The 16,406-nt window shown below is 35.4% G+C and overlaps 1 long non-coding RNA gene across 1 annotated transcript; it reads left to right on the forward strand.

The window, feature by feature from the left end:
* The first annotated feature begins 9,517 nt into the window (after nt 1-9,517).
* On the forward strand, nt 9,518-11,544 carry LOC122298566. Its single transcript, XR_006239444.1, has 4 exons — nt 9,518-9,696; nt 10,002-10,143; nt 11,069-11,170; nt 11,251-11,544. It is a non-coding gene; the product is annotated as an uncharacterized LOC122298566 (long non-coding RNA).
* The last annotated feature ends 4,862 nt before the right edge of the window (nt 11,545-16,406 follow it).

Below are 16,406 nucleotides of genomic sequence, written 5' to 3' on the forward strand. Positions count from 1 at the left end.
AACCCAGCTTACAGCTCCTCCAGCAAGAGTAAACACATAACCTGAGGTGGACTTGCTCTTGTCAAGATCACCTGCATAATCTGAATCAACATAGCCTCTGACAGTAAAGTCTGATTCTTCATAACATAATGCGACATTTGAGGTACCCTTGACATATCTCAGGATCCTCTTTACAGCACTCCAATGCTCTTTACCAGGATTCCCCATGTATCGACTAACCGCTCCCACTGATTGTGCAATGTCTGGTCTTGTATAAACCATAGCGAACATTAAGCTACCCACTGCTGATGCATACGGTACTCGAGACATTTCCATCCTCTCTGCTTCATTGCTAGGACTCATACTTGAGGATAACTTGAAATTAATAGGAAGAGGGGTAGAAATTGGCTTACAATCTTGCATGTTGAAGCGTCGCAAGATTTTCTTCAAATAATTTTTCTGAGAAAGCCATATATTCCTATTATTTCTGTCTCGGTAAATTTGCATCCCTAGAATCTTGTTTGCTGGTCCCAAGTCCTTCATTTCAAACTCCCTAGCCAACTGTGCCTTTAAGTCTGTAATACGATCTTTGTTGGGGCCTGCTACCAACATGTCGTCAACATACAACAACAGAATAATGAAATTACAATCACCAAATCTCTTGTAATAAACACAAGGATCTGAACTATGTCTGTTGTATCCAAGGCTCATGATAAAGGAATCAAATCTCTTATACCAACATCTCGGCGCCTGTTTGAGACCGTATAGAGATTTGTTCAACCTGCAAACCAAGTTCTCTTTTTCTTTTTCTTCAAAACCTTCTGGTTGGAGCATGTAAATTTCTTCTTCAATTTCTCCATGAAGAAATGCAGTTTTCACGTCCAGTTGTTCTAAGTACAAGTCAAATGTAGCACATATCACAAGGACTGCTCGAACCGTTGAGAGTCGAACAACAGGAGAGAATATTTCATTGAAGTCTATGCCTTCTTTCTGAGCGAATCCTTTCACCACCAATCTAGCACCATACCGCTCCACTTGATCATTGCCATTTTGTTTGATCTTGTAAACCCATCTGTTTCCGATGGCCTTTCTTCCTTGTGGTAGTGGTACAAGATCCCATGTTTTGTTTTTATGGAGAGCTTCAATTTCTTCTTGCATTGCAACCATCCACAGAGAAGCTTCTTGGCTATTTGTAGCCTCATGGAAAGTTGACGGTTCTCCATTTTCTGTTAGTAGACAGTATGCGACATTTCCCTCCATGATGTACTCTGAGTGCCAAGCTGGTTCTCTTCTCTCCCGAGTTGATCGTCGAACTTGTGGAATTGCACACTCAGCTTGTTCTTGTTCTTCGTGCTCTGATATTGCTTCAGAAGAATCTGGAACTTCTAATTCTTGTCTTTCTTCAACTTGAACTGTAGTAGTCTCTGGTTTCTCTTTTGAAGTGCTATCATTTTCTTTTTCTTGTACCTTATCTTCTACAAATACAACATCCCTGCTGATTAGCACCTTGCAGGCAGTGGGATCCCACAGGCGATACCCCTTGACTCCATCAGCATACCCTAAGAAAATACATTTTCTAGATTTTGGATCTAGCTTTGATGTTTTTTGGGCGTTGTACATAACATAAACAGAACTTCCAAATGTATGTAAGTGAGAATAATCAGCTGGCTTATCAGTCCACATCTCCATCGGCGTTTTCAGATCAATTACGGTTGATGGTGACCGATTGATCACATAACAGGCAGTCTTGACTGCTTCTGCCCAAAATGACTTGGCCATTCCCGCAGTTCTCATCATCGCTCTTGTTCATTCTAACAAGGTTCTGTTCATCCGCTCTGCTACTCCATTTTGTTGTGGAGTGTATGCCACCGTGAGCTGCCTTTTGATACCTTCTTGTTGACAGAAGCTATCAAATTCACTACCAGTATATTCTCCTCCATTGTCTGTCCTTAAACACTTGATCTTCTTTTCAGATTCAAGCTCAACCCGCACTTTGAATATTTTGAAAACTGGAAATACATCTGCTTTAGTTTTTATTGGATACACCCAACATCTCCTGGAGTAATCGTCAATAAATGACACAAAGTATTTTGCTCCTCCTAGGGACAAAACTGGTGCTTGCCAAACATCAGAATGGATTAGTTCTAAGATAGCTTTACTTCTAGCAGAGGAACTACTGAATTTCAATCTGTGCTACTTACTAGTAACACAATGCTCACAAAAGGGTAATGAAACCTTTTTGAGCCCTGGAAGAAGATTTTGTTCAGCAAGAATCTTCAAACCTCGTTCCGACATGTGGCCAAGCTTATGGTGCCACATCATTGTTAATTCTTCTGCCGAACTTGCCAATGCAGTGGATGCTTCTCCTTCTTGTTGTGTTTCTCCTTTAAGCATGTACAAATTTGTGGCTATCTTTTCCGCTTTCATCATTACAAGCGCGCCTTTAACTATTTTCATGATCCCATCTTGAATATGGGTTTTACACCCACTATTATCTAATTGTCCTAAAGACAATAGATTTTTCTTCAGGCCTTTCACATGTCGTACCTCCTGAATGGTGCGAACTGTACCGTCACACATCTTCAATTTGATGGTACCAATACCAGCAATCTCCAAGGCATGATCGTCTCCCATGAACACAGATCCTCCTGAGATAGGTTCATATTGATGGAACCATTCTCTCCGGGGAGTCATATGCCATGTTGCTCCTGAGTCAATAAGCCAAACATCAGCAAATCTTCTTCTACCTTCAGTAACTGTTGTTGCCTCATTGTATAAAATTTCACCATCATCTGAGGTGCTTGCTACACAACCTTGAGCTTTTGACAACTCAGGGCCTTTTCCTTTGGCTTCTTCGTTCTTCTTGAGATGCCAACACTCCCTTTTGTAGTGCCCTTTCTTGCCACAGTGATGACACTTGACATTCTTCTTACTTCTGGATTTTGATCTACTCTGATTTTGACTCCCACTGGGGCCACGTTCTGTTGATCTCCCTCTCGTCATTACCAAAGTTTCGGCTTGCTGTGAACCTCCTGGTCTATCTTCTTTGCTTTTGCACCAACTTTCTTCTTCAAGAACTGCAGTTGCAATATCATCGAAAACTAGAACTTCAATGTTGTTGGTTAAGTTGATGATGAGTTGATCATACGAATCAGGTAGACTTTGAAGTAGAATTTCGGCACGTTCACCCGTCTCTATGTTATGCCCCATTGCTGTGAGCTGTGAAAATAAAGTGTTAAGGGTGTTGATGTGGTCTGTCACCATAGTTGACTCCATCATCCGAAGGGTGTAGAGTTTTCTTCTCAAGAAAATTTTGTTGTGTAGTGATTTGGTCTCGTATAATTTTGTCAGAGTATCCCATATCTCTTTTGCTGTCTTTTTCTCCGCCACACTTGACAATACTCCATCAGCTAGTGCTAGGTGCAGATTAGCAATAGCATTGCCATCCATCTCGTTCCACTTGCCGTCGTTAGTGATCTCATCGGGTCTATCTCCAATTGCCGTCAAGCAATTATCTTTCCTCAAAATTGCTTTTATTCTCATTTTCCACAATGAGAAATTACTCCCATTGAACTTCTCTATTTCGTACTTCGTCGCCATTATTGAAGATGCCTCCTTTCCACAAACTGGATCTAACTATAGCACGAAAACCGGCTATAAACCTGATGCTCTGATACCACTGTTAGAAGGTTGTGGTACGGGGCATACAATTACAACTGAAGTAGAAATGAGAAAGAATAAAAGAAATAATAAGAAACTCCAATTGTAGAAGAATTTCACTTATAGCAAAAGGATTACAAGAATTTCTCTCTTGAATAAGGAGAGCACAATTGACAATACCCTCTCTTATAAAAGGAGAAAACTCACTCTTTCTTATGAAAGGAGAGACAATATATAGGAGAAACCTCACTATTTTTCTCTCTAAAACTCTCTCTCTTTCTCTAAATTTTTCTTTCAAAATGGGATAGGTTTCTAAAAGCAAAAACATGTATTTATAGGACTTAAAGGAGGTGGAAGATGGCGGAAGCAACTGGAAGATGACGGAAGCAAATGTGAACGCAAGCTTGATGTAGGTTGTCAACTAGCCACCATTTTTGACCCATAAAGGTGGCGGTGGAAGATAGCGGAAGCAAGTGGAAGATGGCGGAAGCAACTGGAAGATAGCGGAAGCAACTGGAAGATGGCGGAAGCAAATGTGAATGCAAGCTCAACTAGTCACCATTTTTGACCCATAAAAGTCCATAAAAGTGGCTTTACCGCTACATAATGTTATTTTATTTTTATTAAACTAATTAAATAATTCTACTTATCATCTATATATTACATATTTGTTATAGAAAAAATTAAAATAAATTAAAATAAACATAATATACAATGTATAAACATAATAAGTAAAATTATTCTTTTGATATTACTGACGATGATTTCATACTGAATATTTACTTATATCGAATGCAAAAAGAAAAGAAATCGGTGATCGAAAACTTACGGCTTCTATATTTCTAGGCGCAGTTAGAAATTGAGCAGCTAGGTTCGCTTCAGAGAGACTGCGTGTAGTACGCACTCCAAGGAAATGAGGGTTTTGATACTCTCAACCTCGCAAGAAAGTTTTGCGACAAAGTGGATTAGATTTATCAAGAAAATCTTCCACTTTATCAAGAAAATCTATTTATTATCTCTTTATTATATGTATATATATTATATATGTCTTTTTTTTAATTTTTTTTCTTAATAAATATGTAGTATAAAGATAATAAGTAGACAACTCAATTAGTTTAATAGAAATAAAATAAATTTTTTTTTAAAAAAATAAAATTTTTGTATTATATATGATGCAAGGATGATAAGTAGTAAAACTGTAAATTTTTTATAATTTCTTCTATATTTACAGTTCAAATTTCCCGTCTTTATTTATACGAGACATTCTATTTATGAGTCAATCCACTACAAAATTTTGTGGCTTATTCCACAGAGGAGAGTGGTCAGAAAAAACTAAGATTAAGTGGCAAAAAAAATTTTCCCACCAAAATCGTTTGTGGGGACGTTCGTGGCATATAATAAGTGGCGAATACTATTTTCCCACAAAAATTTTTTTCATGGAAAAAGATACATTTTTTCCACGAAAATGAATTTGTGGTAAAAATTATTTTGGCCCATGGCAAAAGCTGCTTGGATTTAAGCCCTTGTGGTCCTTTAAGTTTATTTACCCACTAATCTCTTTGGTTGGAAATAATACAATTCCCACGATAATATTTATGTATAATATGGTGACATAAAATTTTTTGTGATGTATCTTGTTGTGCCAAAAACATGTTTGCAATAGACTTCGTGGTGTCAATTATATCACAAAATGAATTATAGTTGTCAAAGTACATTTTTTTCCCACCATCTTGTATGATTGCTAATGTTCATTTTTCATTAAAGTCTACAATTTGGTGGCAAATACGCAATAGCTACCGAGCATATAGTGGAAAAATGTATTTGCCACGAATAATCATAACAAATAGTTTAATATAGGCTTAAATAAATATATTCCAACATTAGAGATCAAAATTGACAATTATAATAATTTAAAAAGAAAATATGAGAAAAGTTTACATTTGTTTTTACAAACTTGACCATTCTCAATACATTCAAGTTTTAGAAAGCAATACCAAATCATGTTTTACAAACTCAAAACTGCTCCATCACAAAATCCCAACACTTCAAAATAATTTATCTTTATCCAACTCCATTCCATGCTCAAACATCAACACAAATGAAGCCAAATTACCTGTAAAATAATGGGTGTCTAATCAGCTTGACCTACAAAAACCATAACTGAGAAATGCTTGCTGGAAAATTTCATAAAGATAAAATGACATGAAGAAGAAGTCATCTGCATGGAGAAGAAATCATAAGCAGTAGTTAATCGGGGTGGGACATGGGACAATGTGCTTGCAAATCAAATTCCATGCAATTAAGTCATATGGTTTGTATGAGTCTCCAAGGATACCTAAACAAAAAAGGGCATGCATGCATGTTAGTAGGTTCTTCCATTTTTAATCAAATAGAAGCAATATATGTGCCATGGAGGTCCTAGATTTGGTCTGAAAGGCAAGCTTGCATGGATGTTTCATGTTTAGAAAAATAGCACAAGGGTGACAATCTCACCACGGACAGCATACTCACATTTGATTCCTTCTACAGGTATACTATCTCTCATACTCCTAGAGTGATTTATTTTTTGTATTTTCTAGCAAATTACCCAAATCTATTTAGGGAAATAGACATATCATTTTTTTTTTTTTTGATAAGTAAGGGAAATAGACATATCATACCATATGGAAAGTCTAGAATCTCTCATTTTGATAATTACTGTTAGTAGTCTATATAAATGACAGGAAACTAACCGAATCTACTGATGAGATAAAGAAAACACTAATACTCTAACAAATAAAATGCACACATCTATTAAAGTCAGCAAATTCAAACAGGGAAATAAAAATATTGTATAATAGTTTTCTGCCAACTTACACAATATATCGATTTTTTCTTCACACAATGGAAAATGCTGATTCTAGAAGTCATTTGCATAACCATGAGTTCCTTTCCTTCCTAACCACGAGTTCCTCATCTTTACTATAATTAAAACAGGGGCCTCTCTTAGATTTGCAAACCCCAATTTGTATATCTCTTATAACTTTTGCAAACCCCCTGGCTCGTGGGGATTTAATGGGCAACACACAGAAATTAGGTACATAGTATTGAGCAGGTAAATATAAACAGACACACCAAGAGGATTACAAAATCAGCAGGTAAATTAGGTACTCTAGTAATTGGGCACAACAAATATATACATCTTAAAGTGACTTAGCCAACAAGATTTTTCATGCACATTTATATTGCTATACAATTCCTAGTAAAAAAACCAAATGAAATGAACTTGAAAAATATAAACAGACACACCAAGAGGATTACAAAATCGTGAGCATTGAATACAAGTCATTCTGCACTACTAATTGAGACCCTTATAATCACAAAGAAATGGACAACAGACAGAGTTTGAACCTGCAGAACAAAAACAAACGCACCTCAGTTCCAACGAGCTTACAGATCAAAACAAAAAACATAGCTTTATACCTACAACTATTAGCCATTAACTAAATCCTACAACTACAAAACAGAGCTTACATACAAAAAAAGATGAGCAAAACATGAGGCTAATCATTTCTAATAAGATGAGCAAAACATGAGGCAAAAACCGGAAGCCGTGAAATTCAACAAAGACCAAATCCAACAAATTAAGCCGCGAAATTCAACAAAGACCAAACTCACAGGCTAAAATCCAGTAACCTATCAATTAAAAAGAACAGAAAAAAGAATGTGAAGCCACAGATCAACAATGTATTAAAGCAATTATATCACAAATGGAGATGGTGGGGCTTCAAAGGTGGTGGATTGGGGCTGGGGAAGGGTGGTTTGGGTTGCTAGAGGACCGGTAATGAAGTGGTGAGAAGATGGTGGCCAATGGTGGTGCAACGGCGGCGCGGGGAGGATTTTGGGCCGTGGCTTGCAACCTTGCATGGAGGAGCTTGGCGGCGCGAGAGGGGCTGAAAATAGATGGGTGAGGTCGCCAGTTAATGGGGAAGAGAATGGAAGCAACGACGACAGAAATGGGCGGCGCACGGCGGCGCAACAACCAACAACCCGAATGGATTTCACAACGCCAACGGGGAGGAGAGAGAGAGAGCGTGGGGAAGAGAGGTTGGGGTGGGGGAGGTTGTCGGAGTGTGGGGGAGCTGGTGGGTTGGACGGTGTCGTCGGACGGCGACACACGGCGTGGCTGGGTGGAGGAGGTTGGAAACGGATGGAGATCTTGGCTGGGTCGCACACGGGCTGAGGGAGAAATGAGGAGGAGAAAAAGAAGAAAAAAAAAAGGAGGGACAAATATGTAGAGATTTTTGCTGCAAGTAATATTCGTGGAAATTACTTATTTAATAGTGGGTAAAAACAATAAGCCACGGTGACTAGGGTATAAATTAAACAATTTTTTATGACGACTTCAATTTATGGTAAAAAGACAATTTAACTCGTCACAATTGATTTTTTTCCACTAAAAATTCATATGCTGCCCATTTTTATTATCCATGATATAAGTTGGTCACAAAAATTACGGACGTGATAGGAATAAATATTTTGCCATCAAACATTATCGACCAAAATAATCTCTTGGAAAAATGTCTATATTTATTCTCTCCAAATGTTTTGGTGGCAAAATGTCACTTTTTTCCACGAAAGTAAGTTATAGAAAAAGAAATCGTGGCAAAAGCCACAAAATGTGTTTACATTTAGTAAAGTGACATAATACATATAGTAAAGTGTTTACAATAAAACAAAAAGATCAAGATCTAAGTCTCTTATGTTCATAGTTTTATATAAATTTAATGCATTATGTAATTTTCAAGTGTATCATCTTTCCATCCACTACAAGAAAATTGTTCAGTTGTGAACAGTTATTTCATGCAAAAATGATTATTTTCTAATGAATATATTTTGATTGTAAATAATCATTTTTAATACATATAATCCGTTATAAATGATCATTTTTCTTATAATGATCATGTGGTGAAGAATCATATCATGCATTTATATTCAAGCATTTAATTAGAACCAACCTCGTCCTTTTCAGATGAAGGCCAAAAGAATACAGAAAATGAAAGTTGGGGCGAATGCTAATTTGAAGGATAGGCTTGATGTCCAATGGGAAAGAAAGGTTTCCTACTTCTTTAGGGTTAATCAAAAAATAAGTATCTAAATTTTCATATTTTCATAATTTGTGACCTCAAATTTTAACTTTCACAAAATTAATATATAAATTTTTAAATTTTTGCAATTACAAGACTTCCATCAGTCTTGCTTTAAAAAAAATAAAAAGGGGGTTGCATAAGTCAGCTTTAAATTATTAGCTGACGTGGATATTGAATATTCCTAATAGCCAATAAAAAAATAACATCACGTGGATATTTAATGTTTTTTTTTTTTTTGTGATTTAACATGACGCAACATAGATGACAACCTTTTGATCACATCGTGGGACATTGCAATTTGGAAAATGATAAACACAACACATTGTAAACTTTAAATGATAAAATTTGGCGATAATATCCTTATTTTATAATTTTGTACATTTTGGATAAGATATTTTTGAGTAAAACTTCTACGTTTACTAGTGTTTTTGTTTTACCAAATTTTATCTTAAATGATTTTATTTTAGGCAAGATTATCTCAATCTTTTATATTAATCAGGTTTTTTAATAATTTTTATTTTAAGAGTTATAATATATATTTTTTAATTAGGCGGGTAGGACTGTTCATATAAATCCGGCCCGGCCCGGAATCCGGATTATCGGATTTCCGGGTACGGTTTTCAGCCCGGGTCAAATCCGGGCCGAAACCCGTATTTATAAAAACCGTATAATCTGGTCCGGACCCGGGTATGAAACCCGGGTTCCGTATTATAACCCGGTTAACCGGGTTTATATATATAGTAAAAAAAAAAAACCCTACCCGCGACTTCTTTTCAGTCTCTCCCCCTGCCTCTCTGTTATCTCTGCGCCGAAAACACTCTCAATCTCTCCGAAACCCTAGCCGTTGTCCTTCTCTCAATCTCTCCGAAACTCTAGCCGTCATCTTCATCCTTGTGCCTCGTCTTCATCCTCGTTCGTGCCGATATATGTAAGTAGATGCTTTTGTAATTCCACCGTCTTCATCCTAGATGCTTTTGTTGGTTGATTTATCTTGTTTTGGTCATTTCGTGTCTATAGTTTCTGCATCTATGGTTACCCATTCGAAAAATTTAAATGGGTTTGTTTAGCTTAGGCTGCCACTAGCTTTTGGGTTAGATCTGTCGTCTTCAGCCATTTCTTTTGTTCCCTATTTTTTTTTTGGGGGAAATCTGTTTTCTTTCCGTATATATTCTCTGTTGATTGTTAGGCCTTTACTACTTTCTAGTTTCTGAGGATATTTGTGAAATATTTCAGAAAAGAATGCTTGAAGATGGTGTCACTAGACTGGCCATACATAGTCTTATTGGGAGCTCCGAGAAAGGGACAGAGTTTGCTTTGAAATTATTACTTGAGTTCTTTGTGATTACTATTTGTTTCTACATTGAGTTGTAGCATGGTAAGCAGAAAACATGAATCTTCTGAGATATTTGTCTTCCTTATATTAGTAGCACATTTTCATGATCATAGATTTATATGGGCCTTTCATTGGAACAGGTTCTGATGTTTAAATGTTTCATTATTTTGCTCTTTTTTATATGACCTGCCTTGCATTTCAACTAATACAAGAATATTTATATTTGTTTTTATGCACTTATAATATATTTTATATATTAATGTTAAAGGCTTACAACCTTCTAACATTTCATATCCTCATGTTTTGATACAATCCAAAAATGTCACCTACCAACTTGTCATTGTGGTTGACACGATGATCAACAATATCTCAAATAATAAAAGCCCATTGGGGCCCTTAAATTTCAAACAATCTGGTCCATTGATGCCTGTTCTTTGCAACCCATTTCATGCTGATCTGATAGATCGGCAATGTGCTGTTGGTGAGGTGCAGTTGTACAATGCTACAGAGGTAAGATAACGGAAGTATGTGAATTATTTTTTATATAAGGATTTTTATTGAATGCCTGTACTAAATAAACCTTGTTTCATGCCCTGGTTTTTCCTTAAGTTGTCATTTATGGTAATTTTCCTTAATAGTTTCTTATGGTACATAATTTCTCATTAGAAATACCATATGGATTGGATTTCCATTTAAATGCACATACTTATTGGCTACAATCCACTATAATTGTCAACGGAAACTTTTGCCAGCTTGGGATTAGAGAATGAATTGGAGTGTTTATATAAGGACTTGGAAACTAATAGATAAAATTTGTGGGAATTTCCTTACCGATAAAAAATAATAATTTTCTTGTGAAAGTCTCGCTGCTACTCTCTCATGGCAGAAGCCTATCTACTTGTCTTTACACATAACACGTGTTTGCTTATTGTAAGCGAATGAGACTTTCAATATTTGTTTCAAGCAGGCGTGGAAGAAATATATCTGTCAAGTTTCAGCATCCGGTACTTGTACCACGCCTGGCCGGGTGAACCCAACCTACTACAATCAGATGGCAGCTTCTGTAAATGTGAGTTATGTTTTCTATTCAGATTCAAAGGGTGACTTGTTATATTTTCTATTCAGATTCAAAGGGTTTGTTTTTTGCAGGATCTCTTTCAGTCCAATCACTTGAAGTTGCTATTTGGTGTGGAGAGTAAATAATTGATGGAAATTCATCAGATTTTGTAATTTATATATTGTAATTTTGTAATTTATATATTGTAATTTTGTATTTTGTAATGTATATATAGCAAATAATGGAATATGTAGTGGATTGCATTATGATGCATGCATAGACGAATATTGGATTTTTTTTTTTTTAGATGCATCTAGTATTTTTAGAAACAAATATTATGCTTTGACTATGTTTTTATGAGTATGTTTTTTTCTGTGTATTTGGTCATCTTTGACTATGTTTTGCATCAAACAAATGAAACATGCATAGCTACACGTTTATTCTTTTGTTTTTCAACCTCTAAAATGCACAATCAAATTTATTCTTTTGATTTTTATAAAAAAATAGACGTGTGAAAATATTGTATATACATTTAGGCTTTTATATAAGTTTTTTTATTCTTATAAAAAAAAAAAAACTGGGGTCAATCCGGAACCCGGAATCTGGGTTTTGAAAAATCCGGATTCATCCGGGTTCCGGCCCGTTTATGATCCGGGCTAATCCGGTCCAGGTTTCGGCCCGGATTTGAAATCTAGATTCCGGTTTGGGTCGACCCGAATTTCCTGGTCGGAACCCGGATGAACAGGCCTACAGCTTCTTAGTAACCATGGAATTTGTTTAGGCAGGGATGGTGAGGTGAAGCGAAGAGATCAATATTTGAGGGTCCTGCTGGTAAAACAGATGGGTTTCTTTTGTGATTGTGGCCGACTCAGATGATGATCCCACACCATAGAAAATTTAAAATATTCAACAAAACACACACATGTTATTTTTATAAATGGTTATATGTGCAAAAATATACCTCTTTTAAAATATAGTTATGTAACGTTGCTGACAAATAATTTTAAAATATCACAAAGTAGTCTAAAACTATTATACATTAATATCAAAACACTACAAACAGTCTAGTTTGAATAACTTAAGAATAACAATGTTTCACATTACAAAACATAAAAAAAAAAAGGCGAAAATATTAAAAATCATTTGCCAAAGGTCCAAACTCAGTCCCTCCAACTGATCCAAGTGTTCAATAAAACCTGAAAAAATAAAATAAAAGAAGTATGAAAATGATCAGGATATGAATCTTATGCTGACTAAAACAAAGAACTTCCATTAGAAAAATAATAATAACATCAATACAAACTACAAAAAATGACTTAACAAACCAATGGTGTATCAAACGATCAATATGGGACCGATATAGTCGATTGAGATGGAGTCTCTTTTTCTGAAATTGTCCCTACAACGACTGATACTAAAATTAAGTTTATCAAATAAATATAATTCCGTCTATATAGGATAACTTAAAATAATAAGGTAATAAACCCAATTAAATTTCATAGGGACTAAGAAGCTACTTTTTGGGTACAAAATGACATATACTGGATCAATTGATTGATCAGAAAATTACAGGTTTTCTTTCCAAAATGATGGGGAACCATGTATCACTTATGGCCACGCTAAAAAATAGGGAGGACAAGTAATGAGTGTCGGCACAATTAGTGCTTTTGCGAATAGTAGTGAAAAAGACTACCTAATCCGAAAAGTGGAAGAATGGAGTCTCTATCTAAAGAAATGTCTTGAGAGTTATCAACTTATAATCTATAATGAACATAAATTGATTTAATTAGATTGAAAAAGAATGATAAATAGTTCATTGATAAGTCTTATCTTGTTTCCAGAATATCTATCTAATCTTTTCTTACCATCGTATCTTATTTTGATTGTATTGTATTATGTGCATGTTTAAAATTGCAGTAGAAATTATAGTTTATAATTTATAATTTAAGTGATAAGTTCTACTACTAAAATATTATTTACTATTTGGTAACCATATATTTAAACCACTTTCAAACATATTATGTTTGTTTGAAAATAAATTAAAAAAAATACTTTTTGAGATAAAAATGACAATTATTTGAATTTTTAAAAAGTATGATTATATTGTTGAAAATTTGAAAGTTATAATCTTAAAATTGTATGGATATTTTTATCTATTAACCGTCTTTTTAGAATTCGAATTACATTCCACATTATTATAAAAAACACGTTTGAGGAAAACAAACGTACATTTTAGCTTATTTGATATTAAAATTACTTTAATATATAACACCAAAATAACCTAATTTAAGCAATTCCAAACATGCCATATCGTCACACTATAAGGAATTAGTTCTTTTGCAGCGTTTTTTATTTTGTTGCAATTAAAATCGCTGCAATAAATATACTTTGGCAGCAAAATATTTTCCCTTGCAAACTTTTCACATCGACATACAGTTTAATGAAGCGGGGCGCTTCATTAAACTTTTTGCAGCGAAATAATAATCTATAGCAGCGAAAACATGCCTTGGAATAATTAAAAACTTGTTGCAGTAGAGTAATATCGTTGCAATAGGCTCTGGGCGTCAAATCCCACTGACCTTTTTATTTTCCCCCCGAAATCACTCTGTTACCACGCGAGTACCATCTCCACTTCGAGCCTCTTGCCCATTTCTCCTACCTTCAGTGCCTAGGTGATCGATTAACAGAAATACACATGGCTGGAAATCTAGCTCCATCGTCGACTACGACAACGGGACCCTAGAACGTGCACCACTTCATTTCCCTTCCACGGCAGCTACGGTTCCCGTTTCCTCCCCATCCCGCTCTGTGTGTGTCTGATTTCTGTCGGAGTGATTTGGGACACCGATTTCTGTTTGAATCGGTAGTTGACATTGTCGAACCAGTTACTTGGGTATACCTTTCGGCACCACAGGTATTGATTCTACTCATTGCTCTCTCTCTCTCTCCCTCTTCATCCGAGCTCGTTCCTTTACAAAAATGGGAGCTTTTTCTTTGTAGACCTTTTGCTGGATATTTGCATCTGAAAGCAGCAATTTTCTTTCACCATTTTTTACTAGTTCTTCTACATTTTGGCTACGTGTAGAAATTGGTTTAGTATGTTCATAATGGTTGGGTGATAGTTTGTATTTGCTGCGTATCCTCTGATTGAGTGGTTTCTTTCTTGAAATCCCTAATTACACCTCTAATTATGCAATATGAAGTTAGGTTGTGAATAGCCTACAAAAGGTCAGAAGAACGTGTATATCAAAAAGAGTAAAATGCGGTTTTTACTCTTTTTATCAATGTGAATGCTTTTAGGCATGAAAGAAAAAGGATTGCTTTTGCAGGGGATCTTTTTTTTCCTTTTAGAAACCAAACATCTATTTTATTTTAGGGGTGGGCAGCGGGGCCCCGGAACCCGCTGCCCTGCCCCGTTCGCCCCGCCCCCGCATAGGGCGGGGCGGGGCGTCCGCACTGGTTAGGTCCGGGGCGGGGCCCCTCGGCCCGTATGTCCCTTCCTAGTGGAGGCGGGGGACGGAAACGGATTCCCCCCGATCCATTTTTCTCCCGCCCCGCACCGGTTATATATATATAATATATTATATATTATATATATATATAATAACTTAACCCATTAACAAAACGGCGTCGTTTCGTTAATGGGTTAAGTTTAACCCTAACACCCCCGATCCCATCCCCCCCCCCCACCCCGGTCCCCTCCCCTCCCGAGTCCCCCTTCGGCCTTTGCACTTGCACAGAAACCCACTCCCATCGACGGCCCCGTGTTCCCTCCTCCCTCTCGCAACCAGTCCGGCCGCCGCACGCCGTATTTCCTCCTCCCTCTCTCTCGCACGACACACGACGCCGGACGCACGGTAAATTTTCTCCTCCTCTTTATTTTTTTCTCCGTTGATTTTTAAATTTCTTGAGTTTTGATCGGAGATTGGAGGAAGGATGGGGTTGAATCGGAGATGGAGGATGGGATTTGTGAATTATGTGCTGTGGATTCGTGTGATTGTGTGATTGTTTCGGGTTGGGTTTTTTTCGGATTTCATTGGATTGTTTTTTTTTTTTGTAAATTTCATTGAAACCCTAACCCTAAATCAATTTAGGGGTTAGGGTTTCGGATTGGGACCCTGAATTAAATTAGGGTTCCAATCCGTAACCCTAATTTGATTTAGGGGTTTCATTGATTGAAACCCCTAAATCAACTATTGAAATTTGAAACCCCTAAATTATTAATTTTTATTTGTTAATATGTGATTTTTGTTTATGTAAATACTAACTTGATTTTATTTTATATATCATTGGTTTGGATATTGATCATAAAATATTTTATAAATGAATATAGTTGTAATTAGCACTACTCATATTCTAATGCAGCAATGCTCATGAGTTGAACATGAAGTATCACCCTACACAATCACATAATATATCAAGATAGTAGGAATAGACTAATAATATATAATACATAATTTTGAAAATATGGAATGACTCATTAGAGTATTAGCAATGGATTGGCCCAGATTTCGTTAAGCAAAATTTGTCTATTATCACACTTTTTGTCTTTTGCTTATTCTACTCAAAACTTAATTCTATGTTGAATTATCCATTTAAACTCTAAATAAACTATTTTATTTTAATTATCATAATTTATAATGCAAGTTTTATAGATATTTTTATAATTAATAATGTAACGTTTATATTTTTTTTATTCTAATTAAACTAAAATTTTTTTGCTTATATTTCTAAAGCAAACCAATACTATTAAAAGCTCAGATGGCTGTTGGAGTCTTTAAATGCATACCACTTTTAAACTTAATTCGCCATACCACTACCAATACCTATTAAAGACGGGACATAAGCTAAAGTTATTTTTTGAAAAAAAAAAAAAGAATTTTAATTTAAAATAAATTTATAAATTGACGTGATTAAATATGGAACGTTAAATTTATTTTATTAATTTATAAACTTAATTTCATAGAATTTCAATATTTGATTTTTACACTTATCATCTAAAAATAATTGTGCAATTTATGCCTCTAAAATGAGTTCATGATGTCAAGGATATATAATGTATATATATATACCCAGATTGGCCCAGATTTTTCTATCCCCAAAAAATTAAAAAATAGATCTCATTAATATTATAAAATAATTTGAATTATATATATATTTTTTATAATAAGGTCTACTTTTTTTTTTTTTTTTTTTTTTTTTTTTTTTTTTTTTTTTTTTTTTTATAAAAACCTGTACGAGACTTATC

The sequence above is a fragment of the Carya illinoinensis genome, chromosome 16, assembly GCF_018687715.1.
Source record: "Carya illinoinensis cultivar Pawnee chromosome 16, C.illinoinensisPawnee_v1, whole genome shotgun sequence".
In the NCBI taxonomy this organism is placed as follows: domain Eukaryota; kingdom Viridiplantae; phylum Streptophyta; class Magnoliopsida; order Fagales; family Juglandaceae; genus Carya; species Carya illinoinensis.